The following is a 13,208-nucleotide window of genomic DNA, read 5'->3' as shown; positions in this document are numbered from 1 at the left end:
CGAAGAAGATATGGCCCCTATCTTAACACAGACCTGGATTTGAAAACCAGCTCTAAGGAGGGCACCTGTTGGGATGAGCACTGGGTGTTGTATGGAAACCAATTTGACAATAAATTTCATATATTAAAAAAAAAAACAAAAAAACAAAAACAAAAACAAAAAAAAAGAAGAAAGAAAGAAAACCAGCTCTAAGCTCTTACCTTCTCTCTCTTAAATACCTCTTTTGTAGGTTAGGGATATGACAGTACTTCCCATGGGAAAGATTGTGGTAAAGATTAAGGACAGGGGCACCTGGGTGGCTCAGTCGGTTGGACGTCTGACTTTGGCTCGGGTCATGGTCTCTCAGTTTGTGAGTTCGAGCCCCGTGTCGGGCTCTGTGCTGACAGCTCGGAACCTGGAGCCTGCTTTGGATTCTGTGTCTCCCTCTCTCTCTGCCCTTCCCCTGCTCATGCTCTGTCTCTGTCTCAAAAATAAATAAACATTAAAAATTAAAAAAAAAAGATTAAGGATAGTAATGTGAAGGGCTTAGTGCAATGCCTGATACAAGGAAAGTGCTCAATAAATTGTAGCTATTACTTTTAGGATCATCATCTTTGTCATTACTTATTACCACCTTACCCCCTTACCACCACCACCACCTCTACCACCACTATTACTTCTCCTCCAGGAACCTACTCGAGGAAGCAGCTCAGGGTGCAGTAAAATACAATTCACTATGGTAAGTTCCATTATGGAGATCTGCACTACATACTTTTTCAACAATTAGCCAATAGCATCAGGATAATAGTTCAGCAAACATGTGATGCCTGTTTATTTATGTCTTGAACTCATTTTTCCTGGCCAGACCACTTGGAATCATTCATGTCCTATAAGATCTCACCACACATAGCAGCGTCAGTTACATCTGAAAATTTAATAGAAATGCAAAACTTCAGCCTCCACTCTAGACTTACCGTAGCAGAATCTACATTTGAGCAGAAGCTCCAGCTGCTTCACATGTGCATTAGAATTTGAGAAGTACCACAGGTTCAATTGCTTCATCTGTGAGGTGGGGAGACAACTATTTGCTCTGCCTGCCTCACTAAGGTTCATGAGAGCACTGAATGGGATGCATAAAAGCACCTTAGAACAAATCAACCTTGAGTTCCTCGGTGCCTGCCAGATTCCTTTACACATAGGACCTGTCAAACACGGATCGATTTACGGAAAGACTATCCCAGCAGGCCATCCGATTTGATCTCTGAATCAGTTCCTGAATATCTACACCTTCATACTATCTTTGTCTTATAAACTACATGTGTTCTCTGTGAAACTCAGGAAATTCCATTAAAATGCTTTCTGCCTCAGAGTATATTCATGTTCTTGAGCCTGCCTGGTCCCTGTGTGGTCATCTTTCAAAATTCAATTTGACCTACAGTTATTACTCCCACTCTATTTTATGGAACACTTTCAGCCAGCTACATGATTTAATGGGCTTAAACACATCATTATTGCCATTATTTCATAGCTCACATGCCTAAAATAATACATGACACATTTTTAAATGCATCTGAAGACTTATTTTTAAATTTTATTACTTAGGAATTAATAAAAGTCACTCATTAAATCTTACCACCCAGGATATCTAAGTCCTGGTTCTAGCTGGCAGTTGGGTGGTCAAAACACATTTAAGGGAGATATACCCTGAAATACCACCACAAGGAGGTTGGAACCAGACATCACAGGGGAAAAGGAAAATTTAGATATCACTACAGCCAATGCCCTCTTAGGTGGCCCAGCATAAAAACAAATGATCCAATAGAGCAAAGCCCCCAACTGATTTCACAGAGGTGACCAATGCAGGCACTCAATATAAAAGCCTTTTCAAACTCTCTAGAGAGCCAGTTATGAGTCAGATATTATTAGGGAAATATGAGGAACTGGGAAGCATTAGGAGGCAGCCTAGGAAGGCAAAATGGCAAGGATCCAAGGCAAGGATTCACAAAGTCAGAAGTAAGAGGTCATGCCTGCAAACACTTAGACTGGTACTCACCATCCCATTCAGCTTTCTCTTCATTCTAAAATGCCACAGAATTATAAGCAGTAAAATAATGACAGAAAACCATAGTGTATGTCCCATGTTAGGGACACCAACATAACCATCTTCTTCATTGTGGATCCTCTTTTCTATTACAGTATTCCTCTATTGCTTCTCTGCCTTTGTAGTGTGCCTCATTCCTCACGCAGTTTCCCAGCTAGCCCTGTCCTGGGGGCCTTTGAACACCCTATTTAAGACACCCTATTTAAGTGGGGACGTCACGAGAAATTTGTCTCTGCAGAGAGACAGCAAATATTCTGGCTCTACTGTGACCAGAAGTTGTGCCTAGCTCTTTGTGGTCTAGGGTTCAGAAGATAGGAATGAAGACTTGGTTGGACTGGGGATCCTGCTGGCCTACTGTCTTTTCTCCTTGAACTGTTCCATATGTTATTTTATGGTACTAGAGCTGGATAGGGTATAGAGTTCATTTAGTTCAAACTCTCCTTCACATCTAGCTTTATTCTCTAGGGACCACAAAAGTATCAAGTCTACCATCTTAAGTCTGAACTCTACCGGCCTGGAACTTCACAGAAAGCTCAGAGTTCTCTTCATAGTCAATTGGCATAGTCATTATGCCAATTCTGAACAGTTGAAACCATCCTACTTTTTATATCACAGTTGCCTTTGCCTCTGGGTTTGCTGCTACCTCTATTTTTATTAGAGTCCTTTACATTATTTTTAATGTTTTGGTGCCTCAAGAAACCAGTGGATGCAATGGGAGTGTAACATAAATTTTCCAGTTAGATGGAGTGTGTGACAATGCTTGTGATGCAAATTATAAATCCAGCCCTGCAGAAATTACAATAAAGATTCTTGCCAACAACAGTTCCTCCCTTTTCCTCTGATTCTTAAATGACCATGATGCTTCCACATGTATCTTCACCCCCACCCCACCCCATGGCATGGCTTGCTCCCTCCTCCTGGGAACTGTGAGTGATAAATGATCTTTTCTACGGCAATTACTTCCTGATATATTGGTCTTATTATACCCCCAATTTTCCATTAATACACTATATTTTAAAGCTTTGGTCAAAGTTGAGCCCAAGTTTGATTGCCAATCGATGAACTTGTCCAAAGAAAGGAGGTCGTCCTGCCTAAAGCTCCCCTGGCAGGGTGCTGAGAAGGGTGTGCATGTGGAGAACATCCATATGGCTCACGTGGCCACCTGCTGCTGGACTAGTGGCTCACTCCCAGTGTTGCACCCAGGCTCCAGCATCAGAGCTGCTGCAACATATGTTCCTTTCTAGGCCTTGGGTTACTCTTGCTCCTAAATGAAATTTCATAACTATTCAGAGTATAAGGACCTGAGCCAGGTTGGCGTGGAATCCTCCAGAGCCAGGAACCATTCCTAAAAGAGGCGTATGGGAGGGATGAAGGAGGCTGGGAGAAAGCACTGGGACTATGAGCCTTGGTGTGGAAAAACCGTCGAGGCCACCCCGTTCCCACCCTCCACCCCAGCACACACACACACACACACACACACACACACACACACACACACACTTTTCTCTTTCTTGTGAGACACCTGTACTAGGGTTTGAATTTGGATGGCAAAAGTCCATTTGGCTTTCTCAGACTTTTCTGGTCAAGTATTATACATTCATAGAGTCAGGGTCAGGAAGCCTAGATTATGTCCCTAACTTTTTTGAAAACCAGGGATGTAGTATGTCTTCTCAGACAAATCATCTTTCCTTTTAGGTTACTAATTCTTCATCCACATAGAACATGATATATCACCTGAGTCAGAGCTGATAAAAGGAAGTTAGGCACCACCATCGTTTAGAGGTTTTCTGTGTACAAACCAACCTCCCAATCAGCTTGAGATGTTTGGGGAGATTCTTACACGGAACTCACGGCATGTCTCTTTTTTATTTTTAACTTTTTATTTTGAAATCATTTTAAATGTTAAAAAAAATTGTAAGAGTAGTACAAAGAACACCTATATACGTTATATTTACTAATTGTTAATATTTTGGCCAATTTGCTTTATCATTCTCTTTCTCTTTCTTTCTCTCTTGCTCACATACCCGCCAGCTGATATAGAACGCTGTTATCAAAACAGAGTCAGCAGCCAACCCAGAGATAATGAAAACTTTATGAAAGCGTAGGACAGCTGTCATTGCCAAGATCTGCGTATCTCCCTTGTCCTTCATCTCCCAGCTAAGTTAGAATGGCTCTTAAACCAGCAAACATGCCTCCAGGTGGGTTAGCCCCTGGGAAGCAAGGTCCTAATGAGGAAAGATGGGGTTGTCCTTCTCTAACTTAAAATATTTAATTTAGAATTTTTGAGGTTTGGCCAGACTGTGGGCTATGTGGAATATGAGCTTTCAAGGAATAGGGAACAGGTTGCAGACCTTGCTGATTAGGACAAATATTTATATGTGTTGAGGAAAATTCAGTTTCTGCATTGTATTTTAAAGTTAATGCATTTTAGCCACTTTTTTGTTATATGTAAGATACATTTTTCAAGAAAAAAATCCCTTCAGATTTGTTTATAATTTTGAGGGTCTGTACAATCTTTTTATAGTGGTTAGTTCATAAAATAAACCACTCAAAGAATAGTTAGGGGATTAATTTTCACTAGGTTGGTGGGGGAAATCACCTCTTAAGAAATGGCTAACATTTTAAGCGAACAGTTTTCCACTTATACATTTTAACAGCTGTAGTTTCCTAGAGCAAGCATCCATAATCACAACTTAATAGTCTTTAAATTAGTAAAACAATACTATTTTTGCAAATATTTAAATGGAGACTCAATGTTATGATGACAAGATACAGATTTAAGATGAATTTCAAAGTAACTGGTATATAAATATTTGTTCATTTTCTCCATCTAAAACTTTAATGACTATCCTAGTGCTTTGATTCTTTAAATTAAGATTATTTTTATTTGTTTTTTAAGTTTATTTATTTATTTTGAGGGAGAGACAGAGAGAACAAGCAGGGGAAGAGCAGAGAGAGGGGGAGAGAGAGAATCCCAAGCAGGCTCGGTGCTGTCAGTATGGAGCCTGATGCAGGGCTGGAGCTCATGAATCATGAGGTCATGGCCTGAGTGGAAACCAAGAGTTGGACACTCAACTGACTGAGCCACCCAGACGCCCCTAAATTAAGACTATTTTTTAGAACAGTTTTAGGTTCATGGCAAAATCAACAGGTTGGTACAGAGATTTCCCACATAGTAGCCTTCCCCACTATCAACATCCCCCCCATCCCCAAGTGGTATGTTTTTTACAATTAATGAACCTACATTGGACACTATCATCAGAAGTCTATAGTTTTCATCACAGTTCACTCATGGTGTTGTACATCTTTTGAACAAACATGCAAGGGCATAGAGCCATCATTATGGTATCATACAGAGTATTTTCACTGGCCTAAAAATCCTCTGTGCTCCTCCTATTTACCTCTCCTTCCCCTCTAGCCCCCAGAAACCACTGATCTTTTAACTGTCTCCATAGTTTTCCCTTTTCCAGAATGCTGTTTTGATTAAAAAAAAAAAACATATTTCTTCTTGGTCTCTAAAGTTTCTTATTTGAAATAACTTGTGTATCTATAGTTTTCATTTTAATCAAAGCCAAACCAATATATTTGGAATGTTAAAAAATGCTTCTGCTTCTATGTGCAAAATTTATTCTGGGCATATTAATGAAGCAGACATCATTCTCGTTTTAGAAATGAAAAAAGAAACTAAGATTAGGGAAGCCTAACTTGTCCCAAATCACACTGCTTGTGAGCGACAGTTTAGGATCGGGATCCAGATTTTTTACTCCAAAGCTCATTATTTTTTGTTACATGCCCTTTAGCTTCCTTCTCAGGAATGCAACCACTAGATAAACAGTCCATGTCTCCTGAGGCAACGTAATTCATTCCACGTGAACCTGCAGAAGTACATCGCAGCAACTTGGGCTAGCATTGGCCATCTTGTTTGGGAAATATACTCCAGGAGAAATGCTTTCTTCCCTATTTACCATGTGTGAGCTGTCTCTGGGCTTCCTCCATTCTTCTCAGCAAGAAGTCTGCACCAACAACCACAGATGTGTCTCTTCCTCCCCAGGCTGGCATAATGGCATAACTGCCAACACCTGGGAAGCCTCCTTAGTATTTTGGAGCAAGAAGGGAATGCTACTGTTTCATTTCTGGATGTCCTCTCTATAGATCCAGTGTCTCTGATCTTTTGTATAGCTTCAAGGATGTCATCTCTTTTCTTCTTCTCTTTCTTTAATCACCTCCTTAACATGTTTCAAAGTCCTTTATCAAGAACCCCCCACCCCCACCCCTGGCTTCCTATATAAGTACTCTGTCCTAAGAATCTCTTCATCTCTTCTAATAAGCCAGAGTATTGGTTGCATCATAAACATCACCTTATCATAAAGCCTACACATGATTGGCTCATGCACAAAAACAAATCAATGTGAAAAAGGTTGCTAAGGTATGGTTCGTGTGTATGTCCAAACTTCTCATGGTTTCTCTTGAAAATGCCTACTCAAAATAATAAAATTGTCTGTTAACTGCTAAGTTCACCATGCAGGGATTTCTAGAAGTGTTCTAAAGAACACTGTTCAAATATTTAACGATAAACCCCTTTCTAGCAATGTGATTTAGTGTACTAAAAACCTTTTAAAGTAGGGGCACCTACAACAGACACATGAAAAGATGCTCAACATCACTCCTCATCAGGGAAATACAAATCAAAACCACACTGAGAAACCACCTCATGCAGTCAGAGTTGCTAAAATAAACAAATCAGGAAACTATAGATACTGGCAAGGATGTGAAGAAACAGGACCCCTCTTGCACTGTTGGTGGGAATGCAAACTGGTGCAGCCACTCTGGAAAACAGTGTGGAGGTTCCTCAAAAATTTAAAAATAGAGCTACCCTATGACCCAGCAATAGCACTACTAGGAATTTACCTAAGGGATACAAGAGTGCTGATGCATAGGGGCAAAGGTACCCCAATATTTATAGTAGCACTTTCAACAAAATTACATAGCCAAATTACAGAAGGAGCCTAAATGTCCATCAACTTGTTGATGATGAATTGGAGTCGAATTGGTTGTTGGTGATGAATGGAGAAAGAAGATGTGGTTTATATATACAATGGAATACTACTTGGCAATGAGAAAGAATGAAATCTGGCCATCTGCAGCAACATGGATGGAACTGGAGGGTATTATGCTAAGTGAAATAAGTCAGACAGAGAAAGATAGATACCATATGCTTTCACTCATATGTGGATCCTGAGAAACTTAACAGAAGACCATGGGGGAGGGAAAGGGGGAAAAAAGTTACAGAGAGGGAGAGAGGCAAACCATAAGAGACTTTTAAATACTGAGAACAAACTGAGGGTTGATGGGGGGTGGGGGAGAGGGGAAGAGGGGAAAGTGGGTGATGGGCATTGAGGAAGGCACCTGTTGGGATGAGCTCTAGGTGTTGTATGGAAACCAATTTGACAATAAATTATATTTAGTAAAAAATTTAAATATATTTATAAAGTTTTAATATAATATAAATAATATTTATAAATCAAATGAATAAATAAATATGTGAGCAAAAATAAATAAATAAAGTAGGGACACCTAGGTGGCTCAGTCGGTTAAGCATACAACTTTGGCTCAGGTCATGATCTCACGGTTTGTGAGTTCCTGCTCCAAGTCGGGCTCTGTGCTGAGGGCTTGGAGCTTGGACCCTGCTTAAGATTCTGTGTCTCCTCCTCTCTCTACCCCTTGCCTGCTCATACTGTCTCTCTCTCTCTCTCTCAAAAATAAATAAACATTAAAAAAATTAAAAATTAAAATCTTAAAGTAACTTTAACACAATTTCTCAAAAATATTTCAGCAAGAAACTTCTGTTGCAAGCTATTAACATCCATGGGACATCAATTCAGGATATGTTAGTCTAATTGTATGAAAGCATCTGAATACACTAAAATATGGAAAATATTTTAAATGTCCTCTTGGAACTTGAAGCTGCAGTAATTTATAACGATAATTTACAATGATAAACATCTGATGAAACTCTGAGGCAAATAAACTGACCAGTATTCGTGAAGTATGGAAAGTCAAGGCAGATCCTATTTTTTGCCTAACAGATACTCTTGGAATCCCTAGGAGAAACTGAATGATGAAAACTGGATCACTTGCCACTCAGGAATGTTGTAACCCTAGGCAACTGTCTTTCAGTGCTAGAAAGCATATTTACTGTGATCAAGGTAAGTGCTAATTCTATGTAGGGGCTGCAGAAAGGACCCAATTTGGTGGCAAACATGAGAGTGAATCACTTGCATGTTTTTTAATGTGACAAAATGAGCATGTTAATTTTACAGTAAAAATAAAGATTAAAATAGAATTTGAACAGAGGAAGATGAGGTAGAAAGGCATGATGGGAAGGATATGCTTGATAGGAAAAAGCATAGCAACATTTCTAAAGGCCATAGACTGGTGAGGGCTCTTTTCTTACTCTATAGAATCCCAAACTTTAACAATTATGTCAGTTGACTATATCCAATGACTACTTATTAGATCAATATCAAGTCTTTAAGTTTTATGGTATTTGCCTTATTTACAAAACTAATATTTGATAAATCTACCTGGAAATGAGACTATTCCAGTGGGCGAAATTGGAGCCAGGACTTTCTTGTTATTCTCATCATTTGATGGTGTCATGGAATTCCGGAATATAAATTATATGATTATTTCTCCCAAGGGTTTATTGTCATCGGTACCTGCATTTGCTTATCCACAAATTGTGTGAGAGATCTTTCCTGAGTGCTCCATGGGGCAGAGAAATGAGAAGAATAATCAGTCCAGGCTCCCTCTGGCAGAAAAAACTCTTCCCTAAAACTGGTCCTGGGTTTTCCTCTGGCCTAACATTCCATGGGTTCCATTCAAGTTATTTTCACAAAGGAGGCAGCAAAGGAGAAAGAGGCCCAGGAATAGGCGAAGGAAGCCAAACTGAGGACTCTGTCATTCAGTGTCCCACAAATGCAGTGGGTGCCCTCACACCTGACCTGTTGGGGCGGTGAGCCGAGCAGTCGTGAAAACATCCTCCAACAGGTCATGGCATGCACAAGTCCAAGACATTCTACTTTAGTCAAAGATACACGATGCAAATGTATTTACCATTTGTAGCTGTTTTCTATTCATTGTATTTGTTCTTTGTTCCTTTTTCCCCCCTTTTTTTCTGCCTTCTCTGGTATCAATCAAAGATTTTATAATTCCATCTTACCTCTTTTCTTATCAGTTATACCTCCTTTAAAAACAATTTTTATGTTTGAGGTAGACTTTGCAGTGCACATTTATGATTAATCTAAATTCACCTTTAAATAACACTATTCCCCGTCACATGTAGCACAGGTACCTTTTCACCCACTGCCCACTGCCTCCCATCTGTCCCTTATGACACCACTGTCCTGCATTTCATTTGTCATGTGATATAATCACCCAGTACACTGTTGTTGTCATTAATTAAAACCAACAGCTATATTTTGGATCGATTAAGAATAAGAAAAATAAATAATTTTAATATGCCTTTATTTATCTCAGTGGCTGACACTATCAATCTCCTTCTCCCTAAAGAATTTCCTTTAATATTTCTTGCATGACAGGCCCATTGGCAAAGGATTCCCTCACTTTTGTTTTCCTGAGAAAGCTTGATATCTCTTTCACTTTTGAAGGGTAATTTCACTGGATATAGAATCTAGGTTGGTTTTTCTGTCATCAGTTTAAGTACTTCACTCTTGAATGGTTTCTGACGAGAAGTCTGTTATAATTCTTATCTTTGTCCCTCTATAGGAAGCAGTTGTTTTTCTCTGGCTTCTTTCAAAATCTTCTCTGTCTGCAGTGCGAATATAATATGCAGAAGTATAGTCATTTGTTACTTATTCTGCCTGTTGTTCTCTGGGCTACTGATTCTGTGGTTTGGTGTAGTTTTTGGGAAATTCTTGGCCATTAGTAATTCAAATACTCCTTCTGCTTTTTTTCTGATATTCCAGTTGCATGTATGTTATACCTTTCAAAATTGTCCCACGGGTTTTGGATATTCTATTCTTGTTGGTTTGGGGGATTTTTTTTTCATTCTTTTTTCTCTCTGCATTTCAGTTTGAGAAATTTCTATTGCCATCTCCTTTCACTGACTCTCCTTAGCTGTGTCTAGTGTACTGATAAGCCCCTGAAAGGCATTCTTTTTTTCTGATACAGTACTTTTCACTTCCAACATTTCTTTTTGATTCTTTCTTAGAGTTTTCTTCTCTCTGCTTACATTATCCATCTGTTCTTGCCTGGTTTCTACTTTTACCATTGGAGTCATTAACATATTAATCATGGTTATTTAAAATACCCTATCTGATCATTTCAAATCTGTGTCATATCTGAGTCTAGTTCTGGCGCCCACTTTGTCTCTTCGGATAGTGATTTTTCTTACCTTTTCCCATGCATTGTAATTTTTCGATGGCAGTATACTATATTGGTTAATAGGAATTGAGGTAAATAAGCCTTTAGTGTGAGGTTTTTATATTTATCTGGCTAAGAGCTGGGCTGTGTTTAATGTTACTGTAGCCAAAGGTGCCAATGACTTCAAATTCCTCTACTGCCTTGTTTATATCTCCCCAGTTGCCCTTGGGTTTCCCTGAGAACTCCCACTGGGAGTCTGAATCTTGCAGTTCTTTCCGCTATAATCCAGCTGGAGGTACTGGAGCCCCATCTGTGTGGCGGCCAAGTGATTAACTCTGTCTTTTAGTGGGCCTGCATCTCTGGGCTACAACCTTCACCAGTGTTTGCTTCCTATCTCCCCCCATCCCACTTAGGTGAGACAGGAAGGGAGGAGGGGGCTATAGTCAGAGAAATACCCTTCCTCTAGGTGGGCTAAGTAAGAGTGGTATTGTTTCCCCCACAGAGAACAGGCTTTTGTGATGGAGAATGCTTAGTCATATTTCACAATAGTTGCTTTTCCCTTTTCCCTGCCAGAGCTATGCAGGGATATTTCTTTGGTCTTCACCATGAGAATGTGGTAAGGTTCTTGGAGGTAAACCCATGAAATGCAGACACCCCACACACACACTTCCAAGACGATAGCCCCAAGGAGGTTTTCACTCTCAAGTTAATACAAAATCAGCTTCCAGCTAATTCATCAAAATAACCACTTAAGTGTTCATACTATGATTCCGGGAGTTCTTTTCCAAGTGAGCAGATCTCGGCTAGGATTCTAGATTTGCTGGTCTCTCCAGGTTTCAGGGCGGTGATTTGTTTTGCAACCTCAATTCTCTGATGGGTCCAAGAAATAAGGCTGATTTTCAGTTTGTTCAGCTTTTTCTTGTTGTAAAGGCAGGAGTGACAACTTCCAAGCTCTTTACATGTCAGAGCTAAAACTGGAAATAGAAGCTGCATTTTAATAAATACTTTAGAGATCCAGCAGATTCCAACTGAAGACATACAGCCTTTTTAAGCACCTTTCCTTACTTTGAGGCCAGTTAATAAGTCCTTGAGAAATTGATTATAAATAACCATCTTGGTTGTTCAGTAAAGCAAAACCTCTGGGAAGCATCACTAAGCAGCCTTGATTCAATGCCTCTGAAACGAGTTCCATAAATATCCTGCAATTCAAACTTTCCATTCATTCCGAATTGTGTTTTCCACAGTTTGTTTTCATTTAGTGATGACATAGTGTACATTCAACCGAAAAGGTGTATGTGTATGATTATAGCTCTGCTAAAATTAATCCATCTGGGTAAGTATTGAAAGGGAATTCAGAGAAATGAAATGGGTGTTGATTTAGTAATCCTTTTTATAGTTAAAAAAAAATGAAGCACGTACAGCTGGTGGTAGAGATCTCACACATACACACACACACACACACACACACACACACACACACACACACACACACAGAAACACACAGGTAGCCATACACACACACAGAGTCAAAGTTAGATTGCCAAATCAAATAAAGTATTAATCTGACATCATCTTTATAAAAAATGTAGTGTCTTATTGTAGATGGCTTTCCAGTAAATGTTCTATAAATTTAATTTTATTCTTTGTCCAATGAGCCATTGATATGAAGAAAATTCTGACATATGCATATCTATTTCAATTTTGCTTATAATACAGAAAAAATATCAAGCCAAGCCACAAAGATAGTAAAGTTTGTATATCATATTTAAATCTAGAAGTATGCATTGGTAAGAGAAAGTTCAGTTTGGAAAAATCCAGTATTAGAATAAGAATAGAATAAGGGACTCAGAAGAACTACTTGGTCACTTCAGATTGTGCAAGAAAATAGAACTTTAACACTGATAAACAAAAATAGATGTTTAAATGAAGAAGACCCCATTGTGGAGGCATAATCTTTCAGTGAATGTGACACACATTTCACATTTCCTGGGGTGTAGAGAAAATAGTTGAATGTTGAAAACATGCACTTGGCTCTGTGCCCCAGAAGATTAAGCAACAGAAAAATCAGAAACAAACCAGGCCATTAACAAAAAACACTGAATCCTTATGACAACCCAATGAGAATGTTAAGAAATTGTTAGATTTTCTTTAATGAAAAATAAAACTATGGTTGTTTTTGATTAAACATGCTTTTTAAATGCTTGTTTCCAGAAAAGACAATGGGACAGATATCACTTCCAATTTGGAAGTGATCTGGAAACCTGCAGTCACTGCTGGCAAGGGATGCCAGTTGTAGTCACATTTGAGAAATCAGTCGGGAGACACTGATCAGCTAAATGTCTGATGATAGGGGAAATGATTTTTTTAAGAAGAAAAACAGCTTTTTATGACTACAAAAGGAGCACGAGAATTTCTTTCTTTAGATGTGCCTTCAGAATTTACTTGAAATTGTTACTGCTTTATTATTTTTTTCAGGCTACATGTGAAGTGACATATGGAAATAGATACAGTGAAAAGAGTGAAAAAAAATTTATGGCCATTAAAAATCCCTCAGATGAAACAGAAGTTGGATAACTATTCTAAGAATTTCAAGTTCAGCTACCTATCAGCCTAGGAGCCCTAATCAAACTAAGAATAACTTGGGATGAATTGTTCTGCTCACGTTTAAGTGAAGAACCAAGTTATAAACAGGAAATATTTGTTAAAAGGTATAGGTTACTACAAAAGGTAGAATTTTTAATAT

Source organism: Felis catus, chromosome B3 (genome assembly GCF_018350175.1).
Source record: "Felis catus isolate Fca126 chromosome B3, F.catus_Fca126_mat1.0, whole genome shotgun sequence".
NCBI lineage: Eukaryota > Metazoa > Chordata > Mammalia > Carnivora > Felidae > Felis > Felis catus.
Note: the sequence above shows the minus strand (reverse complement) of the source record.